Source organism: Episyrphus balteatus, chromosome 2 (genome assembly GCF_945859705.1).
Source record: "Episyrphus balteatus chromosome 2, idEpiBalt1.1, whole genome shotgun sequence".
NCBI classification, from domain to species: domain Eukaryota; kingdom Metazoa; phylum Arthropoda; class Insecta; order Diptera; family Syrphidae; genus Episyrphus; species Episyrphus balteatus.
In genome coordinates this window covers 34,860,433-34,885,331 of record NC_079135.1, presented here as the reverse complement: position 1 = coordinate 34,885,331, position 24,899 = coordinate 34,860,433, and the positions used below count along the sequence as shown (strand labels likewise).

At 30.3% G+C, this 24,899-nt stretch overlaps 1 long non-coding RNA gene across 1 annotated transcript in view; it reads right to left on the bottom strand.

Annotated features, from left to right (window-relative positions):
* The window catches only part of LOC129908313 (uncharacterized), a 93,115-nt gene that overhangs the window by 394 nt on the left and 67,822 nt on the right, over positions 1-24,899 (bottom strand). The window lies entirely within an intron of this gene.

Below are 24,899 nucleotides of genomic sequence, written 5' to 3'. Positions count from 1 at the left end.
CAGTCAAAGAAATTACCATGTAAGACACGGCAGACAGCTGCCTAGTTATGATTTTATGTTTTTTTTTTTTCATTTCTTGGCTAAAGTTTTTAGTTTTTGACCAAGAAAGGTGTAGTTGCATACGAAGAAGTTGACAGTGGTAGCGTTTACTTTAGACCGATTGGAGGCGAAGCAAGTATTTGGTTTAGTTCAAGTTGGTTTGGTTTTGGCTTGCAGACAAGTACGTGATGCATTTTCGATGTCTCGTTTTAGGTCAAGAGATGGGAATCTTCATTTCAGTGCAATGCAGAAGATACACAAAAAATAACTGGTAGTAAAAGGAACATATTAAAGTGTACAATTTACTACCGATTGACCATGACTTACCTAAAGCTAATAAATTAAGGTAGGGAAAGTGGGATTTTTTGCAATAATATAAGACACAACGGGATCTTAATAATACTTATGAAAATTTATGTAAGAAAGGTGTGTATTGACTTAATAACAACTATAAAAATAAGGGAAGATAAAATGAGATTATGAATTTAAACACCACGAATCCATTATTTATTTGAATACGAAAATGTCAATATGAAGTGGAAAACCATATATCTTTTATAGTATTGCACAAACTTATTTACATTCAGTCTATCTTTTTGCAATTGAAAGTGAATGTAAATAATATTGAGTGACAACTTCATAAAGGCCTATACCTACTGATTTTGGGTGTGATTTCTACATAAATTACAAGAGTATCAAGATTAACTTTTCTATAATCTTTGAATTTACTTTTCATCTTATTTGTACACCATTTTTTTCTTCTACGATTAGTTATATATTTTGAATGCATCTGTAAGAAAACTTATATAGGTACCTACGTATACATATGTTGGTAAAATTAATGTTTTTATAAATCTATAAGTAACGATACCTCTCAGAGAAAGGTTTTTGATCTTCTTATTTACCTATCTTGAACAAAAAACACACCGATTTAAACCTATAAATACTGTTACAAATAAATTAAATATTCATAGTCCGGCCAATTTAGACATAAAAATAGTGGTCTTTTTATGTTTAATGCTTTATTTAAAATATTTTTCGATGGTCTGCTATTTTTTTTTTCTCGCAGCTGAATAATGTGATTCTTCGAATCGCGATATCTAACGAATGGTAACTCTTAACTCTTAGGGAAAAATCAGAGAGACAATTTTTGTAAAAAATTTTATGATCTACATCTTCGACTCTAGTTTTTTTTTTTTTGATACAACTTTTGACCCCGAATAACTTTTGCTGCACACATAGGATCGATGGGGATTTTTTTAAACTTTGTTTGTAATGGTAAACCCTAGCTTTCCACCAAAATTTTGCTTATCGGCAGTTTTTGTTATTTCAAATGTCTATCTTGACCGAACTATTATGTAGACATTTATCAATAAAACTGGTAATTTGAAAAACAATATTTTGGAAACCAATTAAGCTTGCAGAGACGTTTTAGGCTCAATAACTAGTCCTTTATTAAGGGCTGTTTTAAGTGGGTGGGCAGCTGGTGTGGTTGCCCAGGGGTGCAAGCATTTAGGAGCATCAAAGTCAGCCCGAGTTTTTGCGATACTCTATGTGAAGAACGAAGGCTCCCCAATCGTTTTTTTTAATTTATTCAAAAATGACTTTTTTTAAACAAAATATTACAAAACGGCATCTCTTCAGTGAGTCCCTGTTTGTGTAGCACGTAGCATTATTGAAGCAGTTATGAATATTTTAGTTTGAAATTTTGTACAAATCCTTAAAACATTATTTTTTTTTTAATACTAAAAATGTTTTTTAGTACACTATCTTTCTTTCAAATTAAATGAATCGTATAAAAAGGACAGAAAAAAGGAAGAGAAAAAAATAGCTTTTCAAGTAGGTAAACAAGTAAATTGTTGCGTGTAGGTACTTTACCACGATTGATTTTCCACCACGCACAGTGCGTCGATTGTATGGAGATGGTGAACAAAAACCAATTTTCCAAAACTAAGTTGATGTAAATGCAATAATAAAAAGTCTTACAAAATTTTCAAGCCCCCTGCAACGCCCACTTTTGTACACGTTTTATTTTTAATCGACTGGTACCATTTCAAAAAAAAAACTTATGATTAATGAATATAATATATGTACATATATACAGGTATATATATTATATACTGTTGACGATTTTAAAAACAAGGTTTCAACGTGTTGTATGGGGTCCTTTTATTAGGTTATTTTGGAAAAAACTGAAATTAAGGAATAGTTTTTTTTAATTATTTTTATCTTATTTGGAATTTTTCAAATGTACATATGTAAGAAAAAGAACCTTCATCATATATTAGGTAAATACTTCCTAAGTGCACCCTAAGTATAAAATAATGACATTCATTCATTGCTCTTTTTTCACAAAATTGAATCAATTTCGTATTGCCAAAAGCTAAAATAAACATAAATTTTCAAGAAGAATAAACAAGCATGATGTTATGACAGAAGATTTGCAGATAGTTCACACCTTCTTGGCACGTGACATTATCCGATGACATTGAAAATACTACCAAAAGAAGAGTAAATTTATTATTTTAAAAACAACAGGACTGTGGTACTTTTTCGACAAGAAAATTTTTCGGTGCAATTTTATTTAATCTGAACAAACTTGACATTTCACATTGCATTGGTGAATATACTTCATACTTCTGTTGGTCTTTAAGCTTTTTTTTTTAAGAAATCAAAGAACTTAAAAATAGCTTAGAGTGTTTTTGACATGATTTTATAGATCTTTGGGCTTCATATGTTTTCAATAGAATAATAAATTTGTCTGCACCCCTGCTATCTAATTTTAACTAAACTTTTATTATATGAATAAGAACTTTATATCACCTCAACATTTATGGATCGTTAAGTTTTCACAACCTTTTTTTTTTAAATTAAAAAACAGGAGAATTAATTTTTTCTTAATTTCAATTTTTTAGTCGTGCCAATTTCTTGTTTACAAAAATAATTTATTTACGATAGATATAATATTTTCCCCAAAAAAAATTATTTTTCCACAGCACTGTTCTTTACATGTTTGTTGACCAAAACATAATAAGATTGTGTCAACCCTTTTTTCCAAACTACTCATTGCTCAATATGAATTGGTATAGATGGATGTGTTCATGTTCATACAAACATTTGTTTCAAAATTTAACACCAAAAATTTACTAGCTATTGGAAAAAACTTACAGGTTGTTGTTGAAATCAATAAACGATGTACTACCTCTTCAATTATGTTGATATTATGTATATATTTTCAATTATCACCACCATAAAATGCATCCATATCAAAAACTTTAAAACATACTGAAGGCTAAACATCTTCATATTATGTCGAAAGATTTTTATGAAGAAGAAGACAAGGTTTCAATTTGAATGTCAAATTACTTCGATTTAAAAAAAAAATCATGGGAAAAAAAAACATATCAAAAACTTGTCTGAGTTTAGACATCAAGATGATAGATAAAATGATGACTCACATTAGGTTTTGGCTTTTGGGTTGATTAAACTTGAAAAGGAGAAATTCCATTCCATAAGCGGCGTCATCTTGGCAGACAAAATGGTGCGATGTTGCTGAATTTGAATATGTTAACGAGTTGATCTCAGTGTGAAGAGACGGCATTCATAAATTAAAGTTAACTAGCTATCATATAAAGTTTAATAAGATTCAAGTTTTTAATGCGAATTCATCATAATATGCATATGCAGGTAGTCAGAAACTTGTCAAGATGTCAAGCAAGTTGGGAACTGTCTTACAGATTTGATTTATAATTTCCATAAATAGAGTATTTTAAATTGAATTTTGGTAGAAGTTCATTTATTTTCTACCACAGCTCTCGATAAGAGCAACAAGTAAATCATCGGTAAAATATTTACTCGCATTATCATCCTATAGATCCTTCTATAGAACTGTCTGTGCCTTCTACTTGACCTAACCAAATATTCTCAGTGTCATTGAAATAAACATTATCAAGAACTCATGTCACGTTCAATCGTTTATGGGTTCCTTGGAGATCTTTTCCCATCTTCCTAAAAGTTGTTTATTATTTTAGGTTTTTTTGTCAGACACGTACCAAACAGAGTTAATTTTTCTGTGTTCTTTTATAATCCAGTCAAATAAGGGTTTAACCTCGGAATGAATGTTAGTAGACATTTTTTTTGCTCAATATCTTCCTTTTGCCATTCTATAACATATCTCAAAAGTCTAGAAAAATCTCATGTCCGCTTGTCGCGATTTCAAGGTCAAATCGCGAAATGGAGATTTTCAAAATTAGCAAAAATAGGCTATGGTATTATATACACATATGATACATGATTTCAAGGTATTTTTTAATGCAAATTCCAAAAAATCTAAAATCAAGACAATCTGACGTCTCTGGAAAAAGTTATACCTGTTTTTCATCTGTCAACTCATATTATTATAACAGTTGCAAACTTACTGCCGAAAAACCCTTAAAAGTTATGGTAGATGAACCAAATTTTGCATGAAAATTTTAGAATCCATCATTATTAAAAATCAAAACAATCCATTACAAAAAATATATATACCTACGAAATAATGGTATTTTTTGATGGAGGGGAAAATTTTAGGATATGCACTAAAGAAGATTCTTGTTCATCTTAGGAATAAGTGCTAATAGGCTAATTTTTTCATTTTAATCTTTGTTTGGATATTCTTTAACTACCCTCAAAAATCTCATGTCCGCAAGTCCTACTTTTCTTGGTTTGAAGATAAGTTGCAGATTTTAAAAAATTGAAAAACTACACTTCAGATATTTGTGTCAGATCAACATGAATAAGGTGCATTACTTTTCAAGGATGGTCAGGTTGACTTGTTTGTGAGTTTTATTGGAATAAGTGTTAAAGAATACCTTTATATCATGTCGCTTATGTTGGTATACATATAAAAATTTAAACTTTTCTTATTAATTTTTTAAAATCTGCACCTTATTTTCAAACCAAGAAAATTAGGACTTGCGGACATGAGATGTTTTTAGATTTTTGAGGGTAGTTAAAGAATATCCAAACAAAGATTAAAATGAAAAAATTAGCCTATTAGCACTTATTCCTAAGATGAACAAGAATCTTCTTTAGTTCATATCCTAAAATTTGCCCCTCCATCAAAAAATGCCATTATTTCGTAGGTATATATATTTTTTGTAATGGATTGTTTTGATTTTTAATAATGATGGATTCTAAAATTTTCATGCAAAATTTGGTTCATCTACCATAACTTTTAAGGGTTTTTCGGCAGTAAGTTTGCAACTGTTATAATAATATGAGTTGACAGATGAAAAACAGGTATAACTTTTTCCAGAGACGTCAGATTGTCTTGATTTTAGATTTTTTGGAATTTGCATTAAAAAATACCTTGAAATCATGTATCATATGTGTATATAATACCATAGCCTATTTTTGCTAATTTTGAAAATCTCCATTTCGCGATTTGACCTTGAAATCGCGACAAGCGGACATGAGATTTTTCTAGACTTTTGAGATATGTTATAGAATGGCAAAAGGAAGATATTGAGCAAAAAAAATTTCTACTAACATTCATTCCGAGATTTACCCCTTTTTTCTCCTTATTTGACTGTATTATTAGTAATATAGTAAACAGTCAAGAATTCAAACTTATTTTGAAAAAAAAAAAAAAAAATAGTAAACTTTTTTGCCAACAGATATTGTCAAATTATTCAATTTTTTTTTGAAATTTCAATATTTTGTGCATTGTTTTTGTTAAATGAAATGTTAGTTGATTTTTTATGGCCATTTAACATGTCAAAATGAACGCCATCTGCAATGACAAATAGTTTGAATGTAGTTATTTCACTTTGGCCTATTAATTTGAGTCATTTGTATGCGAAAGAAGTTGTAACAGTTGGATTGTGCTTTTAGTACGCGCCGTCAAGAGATTATTTTGAATAATTTATTCAAATCACATATTTTTTAACTTTTTATACATGTTTTAGACTAAAATATTTTAAATGTAAAACAAAAATAAAAAATCAAAAAGTTCAACATTTTTTTTTTACAACCAAACTACATATACACGACATAAGGAAACTTTAAGATACATTTTTAAATATTAACTTGTATTGCGCACTAAAACAAAAACTTTTATTTATGGTTTACGGGAAAGGAAGGGAATTTTAAATTAGCTTATCGATTTCTATGTATAATTTGCTTTAATTAGAATTTAATTGTTCCTCATTCTAATCACACATCAATAAGGTAATTTAAAATAAATAAAGTCAACTAATACAGATTTAATAATAAAATAGGATAAAGTTGTTATTTGGGAACTAAGTCAGTATTAAAAATTGACACTGAATTGCCTTTTAAAGAGCTTTGATTTTATGAGATCGATTTTGTAAATAAAGTTGTCAACGAATAATACTAATGCTATAGAAATACACTCTTATTTAAAAAAAAAACATCTCACACCATTTCTAAATCCACTTCGCTCTTCCTTTTGCAATAGGTAAATAAGTTACAAAAATTATGATAAACCAAAAATTAACTTTCAAAAACATTCAAAACGTAAACATTAGGGCGTTCGATATTTTTGAACCAAGTTCCTAAGTGGAAAAACTGTTTCTAAACAATTAAAAATCCTCTAACTTTTTCAGATTTTTATTTTGATACCAGATGGCGCCCCAAGAGGGTTAATGTTTTTTCTCATTTAAAATAGGTATGTGTTGACTGATGCGGCCATTTTTTAAATTCTACACATTTGGGACACGTTCGGGACACATTCGGGACAAGTTCTGGACACGTTCGGGACACATTCGGGACACGTTCGGGACACGTTTGGGACACGTTCGGGATACATTCGAGGCACGTTCGGGACACGTTCAGGACATGTTTGGGACACGTTCAGGACACTTTCAATCCTGCACTTATACCTAATTATAAAAAGTTGAAATCGGTTTATTTTAGAAACAACTATTCTTTATCTTTTGATTTTACATTTGGATTTGTCATTAGGTATTATGTAATATACATCATATACATACATTATGATGGGTCAAAAAAATCGGAATTCGTTTTTTCGATTTTATACTCCGAAAAATCGAATCAAATTAACAAGATGTATTCTTGTAGGGGCTTAAACGTTCTACAAAAAATTCATCAAATTGATTGCTTTAACCTTTTAGAAGATATTCGTATCCAAATCGCAATGCATACGGGTCATAAGAAAACTATTGAAATCAGTGTGGGCATTGGTTTGGATACGAATATCTTCTAAACGGTTAAAGCAATCAATTTGATGGCAAGAAATTTTTTGTAGAACGATTAAGCCCCTACAAGAATACATCTTGTTAATTTGAAATAATGAAGTTTCAGTGAATTGCAGTGGCGTAACTAGCCCTTTGGGGGCCCTGTATCCACATTTTCTTGGAGGCCCCCTTCATCTCCTAGACTTGGATACAGCCTTAAGCCTTAACAACATTGCATTGGTTCCGACTGTTTTGCAGAAATTTGAAGTAAGATAAATGTGGATAGATAAATGTGAATAGATTAATGTGGATAGATAAATGTGGATCGATAAATGTGGATAGATAAATGTGGATAGATAAATGTGGATTGATAAATGAGGATCGATAAATGTGGATAAATAAATGTGGATAGATAAATGTGGATCGATAAATGTGGATAGATAAATGTCGCTAGATAAATGTCTCTAGATAAATGTCGATAGATAAATGTGGATTGATAAATGTGGACAGATAAATGTGGATCGATAAATGTGGATAGATAAATGTCGCTAGATAAATGTCTCTAGATAAATGTCGATAGATAAATGTGGATTGATAAATGTGGATGGATAAATGTGGATAGATAAATGTGGATAGATAAATGTGGATTGATAAATGAGGATCGATAAATGTGGATAAATAAATGTGGATAGATAAATGTGGATCGATAAATGTGGATTGATAAATGAGGATCGATAAATGTGGATAAATAAATGTGGATAGATAAATGTGGATCGATAAATGTGGATCGATAAATGTGGATAGATAAATGTGGATTGATAAATGAGGATCGATAAATGTGGATAAATAAATGTGGATAGATAAATGTGGATCGATAAATGTGGATCGATAAATGTGGATAGATAAATGTGGATTGATAAATGAGGATCGATAAATGTGGATAAATAAATGTGGATTGATAAATGTGGATCGATAAATGTGGATCGATAAATGTGGATCGATAAATGTGGATAGATAAATGTGGATTGATAAATGTGGACAGATAAATGTGGATCGATAAATGTGGATCGATAAATGTGGATAGATAAATGTGGATTGATAAATGAGGATCGATAAATGTGGATCGATAAATGTGGATCGATAAATGTGGATAGATAAATGTGGATTGATAAATGAGGATCGATAAATGTGGATAAATAAATGTGGATTTATAAATGTGGATCGATAAATGTGGATAGATAAATGTCGCTAGATAAATGTCTCTAGATAAATGTCTCTAGATAAATGTGGATAGATAAATGTGGATCGATAAATGTGGATCGATAAATGTGGATAGATAAATGTCGATACATAAATGTGGATTGATAAATGTGGATAGATAAATGTGGATCGATAAATGTGGATAGATAAATGTGGATAGATAAATGTGGATTGATAAATGTGGATAGATAAATGTGGATAAATGTGGATTGATAAATGTGGATAGATAAATGTGGATCGATAAATGTGGATAGATAAATGTGGATAGATAAATGTGGATTGATAAATGTGGATAGATAAATGTGGATAAATGTGGATTGATAAATGTGGATCGATAAATGTGGATTGATAAATGTGTATAGATAAATGTGGATAGATAAATGTGGATAGATAAATGTCGCTAAATAAATGTCGCTAGATAAATGTCGATAGATAGTGGTATAATCGGGTTTTTGGATTTTTTTCAAAATTCCGAGAAAATCCAGTTTAAAGTTCGGGTAAATTGTTTTTTTCGAAAAATTCCCGAACCTTTGAACGCTCCTGGAAGCTAAACCGCTTGAGAGAAATTTTTGGCAGTGATGCCAAATGGTAGCTTCTGTCATGGGCTTACGCTTTGCACATTGTTCGATTTTTAAAAAGCTCATCTTCCATGTTAAACCGCCAAATCATGCCTATTTTTTCAGCATCGGGCTTAACTTTTTTTTTAACCTTTAAGTTCTCCCAGTTTTAGAACCCGTGGACCTACAGTGATGAGAGTTCTACCCAAATGTAGGTTAGAGTCCCCGTTACCTTTGGGTATCAAAAAAAAATTTTTACCCTTTTTCAAAATCCCGAGATATAGGCGTTGGAAGTTGGGGGTGCGAAAAAGCTTCTGGGAGCTGGATTGATAAATGTGGATAGATAAATGTCGCTAGATAAATGTCGCTAGATAAATGTCGATAGATAAATGTGGATTGATAAATGTGGATAGATAAATGTGGATCGATAAATGTGGATCGATAAATGTGGATAGATAAATGTGGATTGATAAATGTGGATAGATAAATGTGGATCGATAAATGTGGATAGATAAATGTGGATTGATAAATGTGGATAGATAATTGTGGATCGATAAATGTGGATAGATATATGTGGATTGATAAATGTGGATAGATAAATGTGGATCGATAAATGTGGATAGATAAATGTCGATACATAAATGTGGATTGATAAATGTGGATAGATAAATGTGGATCGATAAATGTGGATAGATAAATGTGGATCGATAAATGTGGATAGATAAAAGTCGCTAGATAAATGTCTCTAGATAAATGTCGATAGATAAATGTGGATTGATAAATGTGGATAGATAAATGTGGATCGATAAATGTGGATCGATAAATGTCGATACATAAATGTGGATTGATAAATGTGGATAGATAAATGTGGATCGATAAATGTGGATAGATAAAAGTCGCTAGATAAATGTCTCTAGATAAATGTCGATAGATAAATGTGGATTGATAAATGTGGATAGATAAATGTGGATCGATAAATGTGGATCGATAAATGTCGATACATAAATGTGGATTGATAAATGTGGATAGATAAATGTGGACTGATAAATGTGGATAGATAAATGTGGATAAATGTGGATTGATAAATGTGGATAGATAAATGTGGATCAATAAATGTGGATCGATAAATGTGGATAGATAAATGTCGCTAGATAAATGTCTCTAGATAAATGTCGAAAGATAAATGTGGATTGATAAATGTGGATAGATAAATGTGGATCGATAAATGTGGATCGATAAATGTGGATAGATAAATGTGGATAAATAAATGTGGATTGATAAATGTGGATACATAAATGTGGATCGATAAATGTGGATAGATAAATGTGGATAGATAAATGTGGATCGATAAATGTGGATAGATAAATGTGGATTGATAAATGTGGATAGATAATTGTGGATCGATAAATGTGGATAGATAAATGTGGATTGATAAATGTGGATCGATAAATGGGGATAGATAAATGTGGATAGATAATTGTGGATCGATAAATGTGGATAGATAAATGTGGATCGATAAATGTGGATCGATAAATGTGGATCGATAAATGTGGATAGATAAATGTGGATTGATAAATGTGGATAGATAATTGTGGATCGATAAATGTGGATTGATAAATGTGGATAGATAAATGTGGATCGATAAATGTGGATCGATAAATGTCTCTAGATAAATGTGGATTGATAAATGTGGATAGATAAATGTGGATAGATAAATGTGGATAGATAAATGTGGATAGATAAATGTGGATAGATAAATGTCGCTAGATAAATGTTGCTAGATAAATGTCGATAGATAGTGGTATAATCGGGTTTTTGGATTTTTTTCAAAATTCCGAGAAAATCCAGTTTAAAGTTCGGGTAAATTGTTTTTTTCGAAAAATTCCCGAACCTTTGAACGCTCCTGGAAGCTAAACCGCTTGAGAGAAATTTTTGGCAGTGATGCCAAATGGTAGCTTGTGTCATGGGCTTACGCTTTGCACATTGTTAGATTTTTAAAAAGCTCATCTTCCATGTTAAACCGCCAAATCATGCCTATTTTTTCAGCATCGGGCTTAACTTTTTTTTAACCTTTAAGTTCTCCCAGTTTGAGAACCCGTGGACCTACAGTGATGGGAGTTGTACCCAAATGTAGGTTAGAGTCCCCGTTACCTTTGGGTATCAAAAAAATTGTTTACCCTTTTTCAAAATCCCGAGATATAGGCGTTGGAAGTTGGGGGTGCGAAAAAGCTTCTGGGAGCTGGATTGATAAATGTGGATAGATAAATGTCGCTAGATAAATGTCTCTAGATAAATGTCGATAGATAAATGTGGATTGATAAATGTGGATAGATAAATGTGGATCGATAAATGTGGATCGATAAATGTGGATAGATAAATGTGGATTGATAAATGTGGATTGATAAATGTGGATCGATAAATGTGGATAGATAAATGTGGATAGATAAATGTGGATCGATAAATGTGGATAGATAAATGTGGATCGATAAATGTGGATAGATAAATGTGGATCGATAAATGTGGATAGATAAATGTGGATAGATAAATGTGGATCGATAAATGTGGATAGATAAATGTGGATCGATAAATGTGGATAGATAAATGTGGATCGATAAATGTGGATAGATAAATGTCGATACATAAATGTGGATTGATAAATGTGGATAGATAAATGTGGATCGATAAATGTGGATTGATAAATGTGTATAGATAAATGTGGATAGATAAATGTGGATAGATAAATGTCGCTAGATAAATGTCGCTAGATAAATGTCGATAGATAGTGGTATAATCGGGTTTTTGGATTTTTTTCAAAATTCCGAGAAAATCCAGTTTAAAGTTCGGGTAAATTGTTTTTTTCGAAAAATTCCCGAACCTTTGAACGCTCCTGGAAGCTAAACCGCTTGAGAGAAATTTTTGGCAGTGATGCCAAATGGTAGCTTGTGTCATGGGCTTACGCTTTGCACATTGTTAGATTTTTAAAAAGCTCATCTTCCATGTTAAACCGCCAAATCATGCCTATTTTTTCAGCATCGGGCTTAACTTTTTTTTTAACCTTTAAGTTCTCCCAGTTTGAGAACCCGTGGACCTACAGTGATGGGAGTTGTACCCAAATGTAGGTTAGAGTCCCCGTTACCTTTGGGTATCAAAAAAAAATTTTTACCCTTTTTCAAAATCCCGAGATATAGGCGTTGAAAGTTGGGGGTGCGAAAAAGCTTCTGGGAGCTGGATTGATAAATGTGGATAGATGAATGTCGCTAGATAAATGTCTCTAGATAAATGTCGATAGATAAATGTGGATTGATAAATGTGGATAGATAAATGTGGATCGATAAATGTGGATCGATAAATGTGGATTGATAAATGTGGATCGATAAATGTGGATAGATAAATGTCGATAGATAAATGTCGATAGATAAATGTCGATAGATAAATGTGGATAGATAAATGTCGATAGATAAATGTGGATAGATAAATGTGGATCGATAAATGTGGATCGATAAATGTGGATCGATAAATGCGGATAGATAAATGTGGATATATAAATGTCGATAGATAAATGTCGATAGATAAATGTCGATAGATAAATGTGGATTGATAAATGTGGATAGATAAATGTGGATCGATAAATGTGGATAGATAAATGTGGATCGATAAATGTGGATAGTTAAATGTGGATAGATAAATGTCGATAGATAAATGTCGATAGATAAATGTGGATAGATAAATGTCTCAACATAAATGTGGATAGATAAATGTCGATAGATAAATGTGGATTGATAAATGTGGATAGATAAATGTGGATCGATAAATGTGGATAGATAAATGTGGATAGATAAATGTGGATAGATAAATGTGGATAGATAAATGTGGATCGATAAATGTGGATAGATAAATGTGGATCGATAAATGTGGATAGATAAATGTGGATTGATAAATGTGGATAGATAAATGTGGATAGATAAATGTGGATATATAAATGTCGATAGATAAATGTCGATAGATAAATGTCGATAGATAAATGTGGATTGATAAATGTGGATAGATAAATGTGGATCGATAAATGTGGATAGATAAATGTGGATCGATAAATGTGGATAGATAAATGTGGATTGATAAATGTGGATAGATAAATGTGGATAGATAAATGTGGATAGATAAATGTGGATAGATAAATGTGGATATATAAATGTCGATAGATAAATGTCGATAGATAAATGTCGATAGATAAATGTCTCAAGATAAATGTTTCTAGACAAATGTCTCAAGATAAATGTCGATTTATAAATGTCTCCAGATAAATGTCGATAGATAAATGTGGATAGATAAATGTGGATAGATAAATGTCGATAGATAAATGTCGATAGATAAATGTGGATTGATAAATGTGGATAGATAAATGTGGATCGATAAATGTGGATAGATAAATGTGGATCGATAAATGTGGATAGATAAATGTGGATTGATAAATGTGGATAGATAAATGTGGATCGATAAATGTGGATAGATAAATGTGGATAGATAAATGTGGATAGATAAATGTGGATAGATAAATGTGGATATATAAATGTCGATAGATAAATGTCGATAGATAAATGTGGATTGATAAATGTGGATAGATAAATGTGGATCGATAAATGTGGATAGATAAATGTGGATCGATAAATGTGGATAGATAAATGTGGATTGATAAATGTGGATAGATAAATGTGGATCGATAAATGTGGATAGATAAATGTGGATAGATAAATGTGGATAGATAAATGTGGATAGATAAATGTGGATATATAAATGTCGATAGATAAATGTCGATAGATAAATGTCGATAGATAAATGTCTCAAGATAAATGTTTCTAGACAAATGTCTCTAGACAAATGTCTCTAGACAAATGTCTCAAGATAAATGTCGATTTATAAATGTCTCCAGATAAATGTCGATAGATAAATGTGGATAGATAAATGTGGATAGATAAATGTCGATAGATAAATGTCGATAGATAAATGTCGATAGATAAATTTGTATTGATAAAAATGTGGATAGATAAATGTGGATAGATAAATGTGGATAGATAAATGTCGATAGATAAATGTGGATAGATAAATGTGGATTGATAAATGTGGATTGATAAATGTGGATAGATAAATATCGCTAGATAAATGTCTCTAGATAAATGTCTCTAGATAAATGTCTCTAGATAAATGTCGCTAGATAAATGTCTCTAGATAAAAGTCGCTAGCTAAATGTCGCTAGTTAAATGTCTCTAGATAATTGTCGCTAGATAAATGTCGCTAGATAAATGTCTCTAGATAAATGTCTTGAGAGAAATGTCTCAAGAGAAATGTCTCAAGAGAAATGTCTCAAAAGAATTGTCTCAAGAGAAATTTCTCAAGAGAAATGTCTCAAGAGAAATTTCTCAAGAGAAATGTCTCAAGAGAAATTTCTCAAGAGAAATGTCTCAAGAGAAATTTCTCATGATCAATGTCTCGAGATAAATGTCTCGAGAGAAATGTCTGGAGAGAAATGTCTGGAGAGAAATGTCTCGAGAGAAATGTATCGAGAGAAATGTCTCATGATAAATGTCTCGAGAGAAATGTCTCGAGAGAAATGTCTCAAGAGAAATGTCTCGAGAAAAATGTCTCGAGAGAAATGTCTCGAGAGAAATGTCTCAAGAGAAAAAACAAGAAAAAGTTTCCATTGGAAAAATAAAATTATGTAGGTACTGGTACATGATCCTGGCAGGCAATAACTCTGGCTATAATATAGTCAAAACTTTTCTATTTCGGGACTAACATTTCTTTGTTCCTCCTGACTTTCAGAGTTTCAGTTTAGAATAGAAAATCCATATTTGTCTCAATTGTCTATTAAATAGTTTGACTATTTTGAAATCATTATATTGAAATCAGATCTTTCGAAGTCATAATGAATGTCAAATCTGTTTAGAAATTAAAAAGTATAGACGAACCCAGAACATCGTCATACCAAAAAAAACAAAAACCTACATATGACGAATTTAACAACAATCAAACCTCGATTTAATCTGCGTTTTTTAGGTGTCAAACAAAATCACTGATTTGATCAAAAGAAGACCAATCAGAACAAAAATAACAAAAGTTGACGAAAAAATTACGAATCACAATGACAAACTTGCTTAATGTAAACTCAAATAAGTTAATAAGCTTCATCAAAATTTCTAAATCAACTTTCACCAATTTAGGCTCCTTAGTTATGTGTTAAGGTTGTCAAACACTTTTGTTATCGTTCATGGTCACCAAAAACAACAATAAATAAATAATTACAAATAAGGTTCATCAAAATTCAAAACTAAATTTATTGATTGAACGAATTATTTAACGAATTTCTATATAAGTAACACTCACAAAGGCGAGAGGGTATGAGTATCTCTGAGGACACGCAATTTGCATAAAGTCCATTCATAGAAAATGATGTACAAAACAACAGGTGAGCTCTACCTTATAATTACACACACAACACAAGGCATTGAAAGGCCAATGTCTGGCGAGGAAAAGTCAGATATACAAAGTTGATAAATATTCCAAGACACTCTTTTGGGTGTTACAATAGGGTTTCTTACAGTAAAGGACTGTTTGTCTTTCCTGGCAGTAAAGGCAATTTAATATTTCTGAAAAAAATAACGAAAAAGCTTAATCAAAGGATTTTGGAAAATTGAAACTTTTAAAACTTAAAACTTCTAAAGCCTTTAACTGCTAGAATATTCAGAATAATAATAAAGTTAATTTAAAGGATTCATTGTTTTCATTGGAATTAATCTTTCCGACAAGAATCCTTTTCGAAGCAACTACGCGTGACAAAACTGTATCCTTTATTTCATACCAAGTCCGATTCCTACCAAAGTGTTTATACGCTATCAGCGGTCGGTGGAGTGTTGAAGTAGGTAACCTCAAATAAGGATTCTATTAAATATTACGAACGACCATGGCCCAGCAGACCGTGTCCTAGGCACAACTGGAATATACATATATTCTTTTTTGTATTCGTCCTTTCAAGTATAAAGTTTATGGGTGCGGGACATTACTTGAAAATAGTCTATCCGTGTATTTAGTGGATGAAAGTCGGTTGTGCGCATACAAAAATAAAAAGAAAAAAACAACATAAAAGATAACGATATTTATCCGGTTATACTTCAGACTGAGTTCAAAAAACGTATTGTAATTGAATTATCGAATAAGATAGCAAATAAAGGTCAACGGTATATTGGCGGTTTAAGTCTAAAAAAGAGTAATGCCAACAAATGTAGGTTTGTTTGTTTACGTTGAAAATGAATTGTCATCAGTATTTTTTTTAGTTTTGGAAATAAGTATTTATTGTTTATAAGTGTTTATATCAAAGAGTGGTATTTAAACAATGTTTTTAGTTAGCACGTAAATGTGTCAAATGTGTTTAATATTTTTCAATAGACAATAAGTTGTACAAATTTAAGAAACCAAAGTTAGATAAGGATATTAATCAAAGAGACAATATTGAAAAAGGACTTTTGTTGGATTGGATAAAATTAAAACCAAGGTTTAACTATTTTTGGTGCTTATCAAAAGTTATGTTTTTCTAAGAAAATTTAGATATATTAATGAGAAAGCTTTTGTTTATTTTCATTATTTTATGAAAGGACTGTTGTGATTTGAGTAAATGAAAATTCGTTTGAGTAAACGTGCAACAGGTTCATCTTGCTGATAACTAATACAAGTTATTTGGATTTAATTTTACTAAAAAAAAAAGTTTTAAAGGATATTCAGATTTCGTTTTATTCAGTTCAAGAGTTGTTTTAATAATATTTGTGTTACCCACGAAGCTTAATGCTTCTCTGTGGTAAAGCTTAGGTTTCTGTTGCAGAAGTCAAACAAAACAGACTAAAACAAAAACTGTAAAATTATGGTATTTTATTGACACTTTTTACAATTTTGAAAATGAAGCTTTTTTACACTGGATTCTGAAAAAAGGATATTTATTGGGCTAAAGATATAAGCTGGATTTGAAGCATGGTCTTCCACCACTTATAACAAAAACAGTTAAAGAACATTGAGTTAATGTAATTTTGACAAAAAATATAATGTAGGAAAGGATTCAAACTTAATCCAAATATAAGAAAACTTGGTTACTTGTGTTAAGAGTTTTGTTTAACTTGAGATTTAACTATTTTTTGCATTTTTTGTCGATATTGTCTATTCTATTCTTTTTAATTTAAGTCACTTAAGTACCTTAAACTAATCTCTATATTTAAGAATGGCGGGCACTAAGTCCTCTGAGTAGAAAATCAGACTTTTGATTTTGTTTGTATAAACTAGCAGTCTTTCCCATTTCTAATAAGCTACCAATAACAGATTTTACTGTCTCTTCGAAAAAAAACACCCTTTCACCTAAATTTTTTTTTATGAAAATTCTTTATTCTTACTTTCTATCCCAAATTCAAAGTGTTCACAAAATTTCATTAGGGTGGCTTTACATTTTAATTTTCACTAAAAAAAAACACCCTTTTAACCATTATATTCTTACAGACACAGCATGATTGTTTTATTCAATTATTACTAACTTTTTTAAATGTACCCATATTTTCTTTACACCTAAAAAAAAAACACCCTTTCACATGAAAAAAATGTATAAACTTATTTTATTCGTTGTTCCAATGGGAAAGACAACATTTTTAATAAATTTCGTAAGGGTACCTTTCATATTATTGATTTTATCGGACTTATCGCGGATTTCCCTTATTTCCCAAAAAAAAAACACCCTTTCTTGGTTTCCGTTATAAATAACCATTTGTAATAATTTTCAATGGTGTAACATTTTTTTCCCAGTTTTTATGGTACTAATTCCGAATTTCATAATTTCTTAAAAAAAAACACCCTTTCACTCAAGATAATTTTGTAGAATCTTTAGATTCTTAGTTCTTATAGCAAACAAAACTTTTTTACCAAGTTTGAAAAATTAGCAAAATTTATGTCAGCCATTTCTCACACATAACTGAACCCATCAAAAAAACACCCTTTCACCAAAAATATTTCTAAGAATTTTATGAATTCTTTATCCCAAATTTCAGTGTATCATGTTTTTCACATGGGCTTTGATTATATTTTACCTGTTGAAGTAAATTAAAACAAGCACCCTTGTTTTTAATCGGCAATAACTTTTCTGAGAGCAATCGTATTGACTTTATTTTTATGTCATTAGATTTAACATCAAAAAATACCTTAACTAAATAAAAATGATGATATTAAAAAATTAATTTAATTCACTATATTTTTGACCTTCTTCCCCTCCTTCTTGTCCGCGAAAAAACACCCTTCCACCCAACTTTTTTGATCCTTGGTTCTTATCCCATAAGAAAACTTTTTGCCAAGTTTCATGAGTGCAACAATTTTTTTTTTAAATACCTATTTTACTTGTACTATATACGAGTAGGAATTGAAACAGGGTAGGGTGGCCTATTTTCGGCTGTCTCCAGTTTCCGGTCACCTTTCGGAAAATCGTTATAACTAGGGATTTCGTAGGATTTATTTCAAAATTCTCTTATATGCTAGAACAGCATACGAAATTTTGAATAAACCCCTTTGAAATCACTAGTTATAACGATTTTCCGGCCGGAAACTGGAGACGGTGGAAAATAGGCAACTCTACCCTAGATTTGAAAATTATTGAGGAGGGGTGATGGACGAGACGCGTGGGGTGGGAAATGCGTAATTAAGTGTTTTTAAACCTGTTCATAGTTTTTGTAATGTCAACCCGAGTTTTTACCATATTTAACTGACCTCATGTTAAAATTTAAAAAAAAAAAGTTTTTGAATTAAAAAAAAAAATAAAATTTAAGTATGAAAAATAAACTTCTTTGAAAATTGTCCAAGGAATTTATTTGAACCTCTTAGGGCTTTTAAAAGATTGTAATAAAAAAAAATTCGCTTTTTATCGTTTATACCTACTACATAATTCATGGTCAAATTTACAAGAATTTTGAAATATGATTTTATTTCCAACAATTAGACATAATTATCATAATTTTCTCACAAATGCACAGTTTCCGTTAGGTCATCTTTTACTTAAAACATAGAAATTTTTTTTACTCGATGAATATGTGTTGAATATAATATTTACTTATTAATAGCATAACACTTATTTAAAAAAAAATTGAAAAGTTGTAAAGGCACCTATCTAAAAAAAATATTTTTTTTTTTAAACGACTCTAACGATTTAATGGCATTTTTCATATTACTGTCAAAACCATTTAAAAAGATGCTTTTTGTTATTTTCTAAACAAATTGTATACTAGTTTTTCTACGTTTCAAAGGTTTTTATTAAATGAAATTTTACTCAAAAAGCTTTAATATCTTTTACCATTTTTTAACATAATAGCAACGATGTGTCCCAATTGTGGTTGCATTTTGCATTTTATTTCTTAATGGATTGTAGTTTTTGCGATGTTTCAAATAACAAAAACAAAACCTCCAGTCAACGGAGTTTGTAATTAAAAATGATTTTATTAATTAATGTAAATATGTACACATGGGGTTTCATTAATTTAATTATAATTTTACAATATACTTCTCACTTGCACTGTCAACAGTATACCATTATCTGCACACACGCAATATTCAGTATCCACTCCTTTTATTCAAAATTGCCTATGTATATCCGGGAGGATATAATGAATAGTTTTCATAGTCTTTTATTAAGCAAACAAATGACAAAAAAAAAAAAAAAATGTTTACATACACTCTCTTGATAATTATATCTCAAACATTTTTTTTTAGATATCATTTTTGTCACCTCGCATGCCTTTGTCCAAACTTCTTTGAGCTTTAGGTTTTTGATGCGAAAATATAAATACCTATGTACCTAATCTTTATTTTTAGTGAATTATTCACCACGCGGTTAACCGTCTTTAATATAACAAAATATTTATAGTTGAGAAATAAAATATTTCCAACGTTCTTGACAAACTAAATCAATAGTTCTTTTATAGCGGTTACACGGGCGACAAGGTTATCCTGTCAAGTTGCAACATAAAGCGCAATAATTTTACTTTCTCTCCACACAGATGAAAAGTCTTGTTCTACTTTTTTTTTGGAAAAATAATACTTCATCAGGTCACCAGGTTTACCATCTACCTATTGTTAAAAGCAAAAACTATACACCACCGTTCTATTGATCAATAGTTTCCATAACATTGAAAACAGAAAGGAAGTAAGTGCAATCGGTCGATATATACATAGTTAGAGGGTTTAGCAAGAAACTTTATCCTCTTAACCTGAAGAATATTCCTTCGCTTCGGTTCGATACCTTTTGTCCTGAACTGGACAAAAATTTCAAGAGATTTATGTATTTTCAGTACATAAGTTTTACTTGAGGGATATTTATCCTTGAATTAAATTTAAGTAATTTAATTTCCATCTGTAAAAGTTAAGATTTTGTTTTCGAAATATTTTTCATTTATACTTTGCTGAACTTTCTGAATAAAGTTTGTTCCATATTTTAATAAAACATAATGTATCTCTTCATCATGTCAATTTGAATCAACAGAAATAAAGTTTAAATGCTTTTAGTTCTCTTGAACTAATTGTAACCCTTATAGTATATATTTTTTATTCAAATAAATTATGCAGCTTTCAAAAAAATATCTTCAAATATACATAAGAAGAAGCACTTCTGTTTTTGTCAAACATGCACAACACTCTTCTGAATAGTCTATACACATGTGCTTGTTCGTTCCTTTTTTTAAATATTTTTTTAGCTCCTCCAAACAACGATTTGAATTAAAAAGTAAGTCATCCACTTGAAGTTTTTTTTTTCAAAAGGAATGAAAGCAAAATAAGTGAATAGTGCACTTAATAGGGTGTACCGACAGCAGTTTTATGGAATTTATAACAAAAGGTGTGATTTTTAAAGGGTTAAGTATGTTAAATTCCCTAATTTCTCCAAAATCTGTCACAATGGGAATACTTGGTAAAATATGACCTTAAACATCAACAGTTAGCAACTTGAGAGATTCACACTTTATAAAATCCTAGGGAATTTATTTGTCAAAAAATTAAGACCTTTATAATCGTACTAGAGTGATTTTTTATGGTCTGCTATACCTCAGCCATATTTTACACATGAATTAGTCCTTCTAGACCAGTGCCAATAATTTTTGAAAATAAAAAAATTATTAGCAGCATATGGGTGGTAGGAAAATTTAGGATAAATGGTATATGAAAGGGGAAAAATAAATTGCCCACAAAAAAATTGGGGGAAAGGGGGTGGGTGGGCGAAAAAGTGGAGTGGCTGTCAAAAATCATGTTTTTTTTACGATTTCTGTCAAAACTAGACGTCCTTTCGAAAAAAGTCAAATGCAAAAGTTGTAGGTAGTATAAATGTCTACAACTTTTATTCAAACAATTTTTTTCTATAACCTCAAAAATATTGAAAAAAATGCAAAAATACGATTTTTTTATTGTATATTTTTATCTTTTACAAAAATAGTTGGATTTTAACAAAACTTGGTTAAAAATTACTTTGTTATGTTTTATATCTATTAAAAATATTTTTTGAGCAAAAAGTTAATTTTTGGATTTTTGACGAATTTAATTTGAAAAAATAGCCTATTTTTCAATCAAAAAAGTTACCGAAAAAATTTTTGATTTTTGAAAAGTTTGGAATGCAATTATTTAGCTTAAAACCGTTTTTTAAAGATTGTGTGGAAAAACTATACTTTTGTTTTAGAAAATATTGAGAATAATTGAAAAAAACAAAAAAACGATTTTTAAAATTGATTTTTCCGTAAATAACAGTAATATTGGCGAGAAATAATTTTCCATAGAAACCAAATTATACTTTTCTAATGGTCATTGACCTTTTTAATTTGAATCAAGCACTAGAATAGCTCTAACGTGCAAAGTTTTTGAGATATTGAATTTTGAACGTCCCAAACACAATTTTTCTGATTTTTGGCATGGTAATATGTCAAAAACGTGATGTGATAGAATTTTTCTGACTTCAGATTCGAGCTCAGCGCACATAAAACCATTAGAAAAATATACTTTGATTTCTATAAAAAAAAACTTTTTGACTAGTGAATTCGAACAAGGCATTCGATTTTTTCTGCCCTGTTCGATTTCACTAGTCAAAAAGTTTTTTTTTATAGAAATCAAAGTATATTTTTCTAATGGTTTTATGTGCGCTGAGCTCGAATCTGAAGTCAGAAAAATTCTATCACATCACGTTTTTGACATATTACCATGCCAAAAATCAGAAAAATTGTGTTTGGGACGTTCAAAATTCAATATCTCAAAAACTTTGCACGTTAGAGCTATTCTAGTGCTTGATTCAAATTAAAAAGGTCAATGACCATTAGAAAAGTATAATTTGGTTTCTATGGAAAATTATTTCTCGCCAATATTACTGTTATTTACGGAAAAATCAATTTTAAAAATCGTTTTTTTTGTTTTTTTCAATTATTCTCAATATTTTCTAAAACAAAAGTATAGTTTTTCCACACAATCTTTAAAAAACGGTTTTAAGCTAAATAATTGCATTCCAAACTTTTCAAAAATCAAAAATTTTTTCGGTAACTTTTTTGATTGAAAAATAGGCTATTTTTTCAAATTAAATTCGTCAAAAATCCAAAAATTAACTTTTTGCTCAAAAAACATTTTTAATAGATAGAAAACATAACAAAGTAATTTTTAACCAAGTTTTGTTAAAATCCAACTATTTTTGTAAAAGATAAAAATAAAAAATAAAAAAATCGTATTTTTGCATTTTTTTCAATATTTTTGAGGTTATAGAAAAAAATTGTTTGAGTAAAAGTTGTAGACATTTATACTACCTACAACTTTTGCATTTGACTTTTTTCGATAGGACGTCTAGTTTTGACAGAAATCGTAAAAAACCATGATTTTTGACAGCCACCCCACTTTTTCGCCCACCCACCCCCTTTCCCCCAATTTTTTTGTGGGCAATTTATTTTTCCCCTTTCATAAACCATTTATCCTAAATTTTCCAACCACCCTTATGCTGCTAATAATTTGTTCAACTTTTGCCTTCTGAAAACCGGATTGGCACTGGTCTATTCCTCCTTCCAGATTCTCTTCTGCATGTTTTGGTCGGGTGGTAGGAGCTTTATATTTCCTCATACAAAAGCTGTTTGAAATGGCCTCTCCTCTCGAAAGGCATTGCTTCTCCATTAACTTAACTATACATATGAATGTATTTGGTACTTTATCCTACTTTTGCAAGTCCCTGGGTGCGTATTGATTTTTTGTATTTTTTTTCTCATTGATTTATAATTTTTAATTTATTTTAGGGTGTGGATTTATAATAAATTATTTATAATAATGGTTGATTAGCCATATCAACAATTATTTCCCGTTATAAATACATGTTTTGAGAACAAACAACCTGCTTCGATATTGTTTTATAGGTGTTTCCTTCGCTTTTTAGCTTTTCTCCTACCAAATTGTTGAAATAATTAATGTAAATATAAACAAATGTTACATTATATAACATAATTCCATGAATGACAGTGACTTTAATAACAGCTATTACTGGATGAAGGTAAAACCGCAACAAATTGATGTAGCAATAGTGTGAAATAGTCCTTAAGTCATTTTGTTAAGAATAATTATCAACGAAATGAAAATCTTTTCAAAATTTCTTTTTCATAAAAATAGAATTCAGTCATGTCAACTTAGCTATTATAGTGAACATTTTATTCGTACTTTAATATCCTTAAATACAATCATACAATCAGACTTTGCTAAAATCCAGAACACCTGAATCCTTTTATAAATCATAACCCTGAAATCTCTTCAGGGCAGTTTTTACCATCTCCACTACATAGTGTTAAAGGGTTCACAACGTTTAGCAAAAAAATAAAAAGGTCATGACTCATGACCAACAAAAATTTGTTGAATACAAAAATGTTCCACATACGCCACAGTGACCGTTTAAGTTTAACTTTTGAAAATTGATAACAAAAATTTATATTACTGTAACAATGAAATAAAACCAAAAAGAACCATTATTTTTTTAAGTGATAATATAATGTCTATGCTGGTTTTCGCTCAATATTTGCTTCAAACACATTAAAAATCCAATTTATTATGTTCGTTGACTCGACTCTGCACTTGACGGATTTTCAAACATTAAGAAATATCCTCACAGTATATAATAACAATATAATAATGCAAATATTTTAAAATTAAATAAGAAAACAATATGTGTATAGTTAATGTTTTTTTAAAATTTGAGGTCTTAGAGTTGGTATCCAAAATAAGGTTCAATAAATTTGCTCCAGTTTTAACAAGGTCGTAAAACTGGAGCAAATTTATTGAACCGAATAAAAACTATTGTCTTTTTATTAAATATTGCAGTCTTTTATGGAACACCCTGTGCAATAATAACAATTAATCATGCAAAACACTTTCCGGTTAAAACAAAGCCATATTGTTTCCATCAACTATCAATCTAGAATCCCAACTGCTCAAATCAACTCTAGCGTCAAATTTAAAAGCGGCCACCCATATCTCACTTCATTTGCTTTATATCACTGTTTTCCAATCTCCTACACCCACACCCACCCATCATCTTCATCTTCCACCACTATCCGACACTTTCGCAAGCTTAAGACAAACGAACGGACCGAACAATAACAAAAACGGAAGCTCCTCGAGAGGAGTCCTGTGTGTGTTTCACTAAATGCTGATGCTTTGAAAAAATTGCCCCAGAACTACTAGTGGTCGTTTGATGGAGTCAGGTCGTCATCTTCGGTCGCATGCATCATCCTATTCATGAAGCGTGTGTTGATGCGAGAGCATATATGTGAGGATGCATTATGAG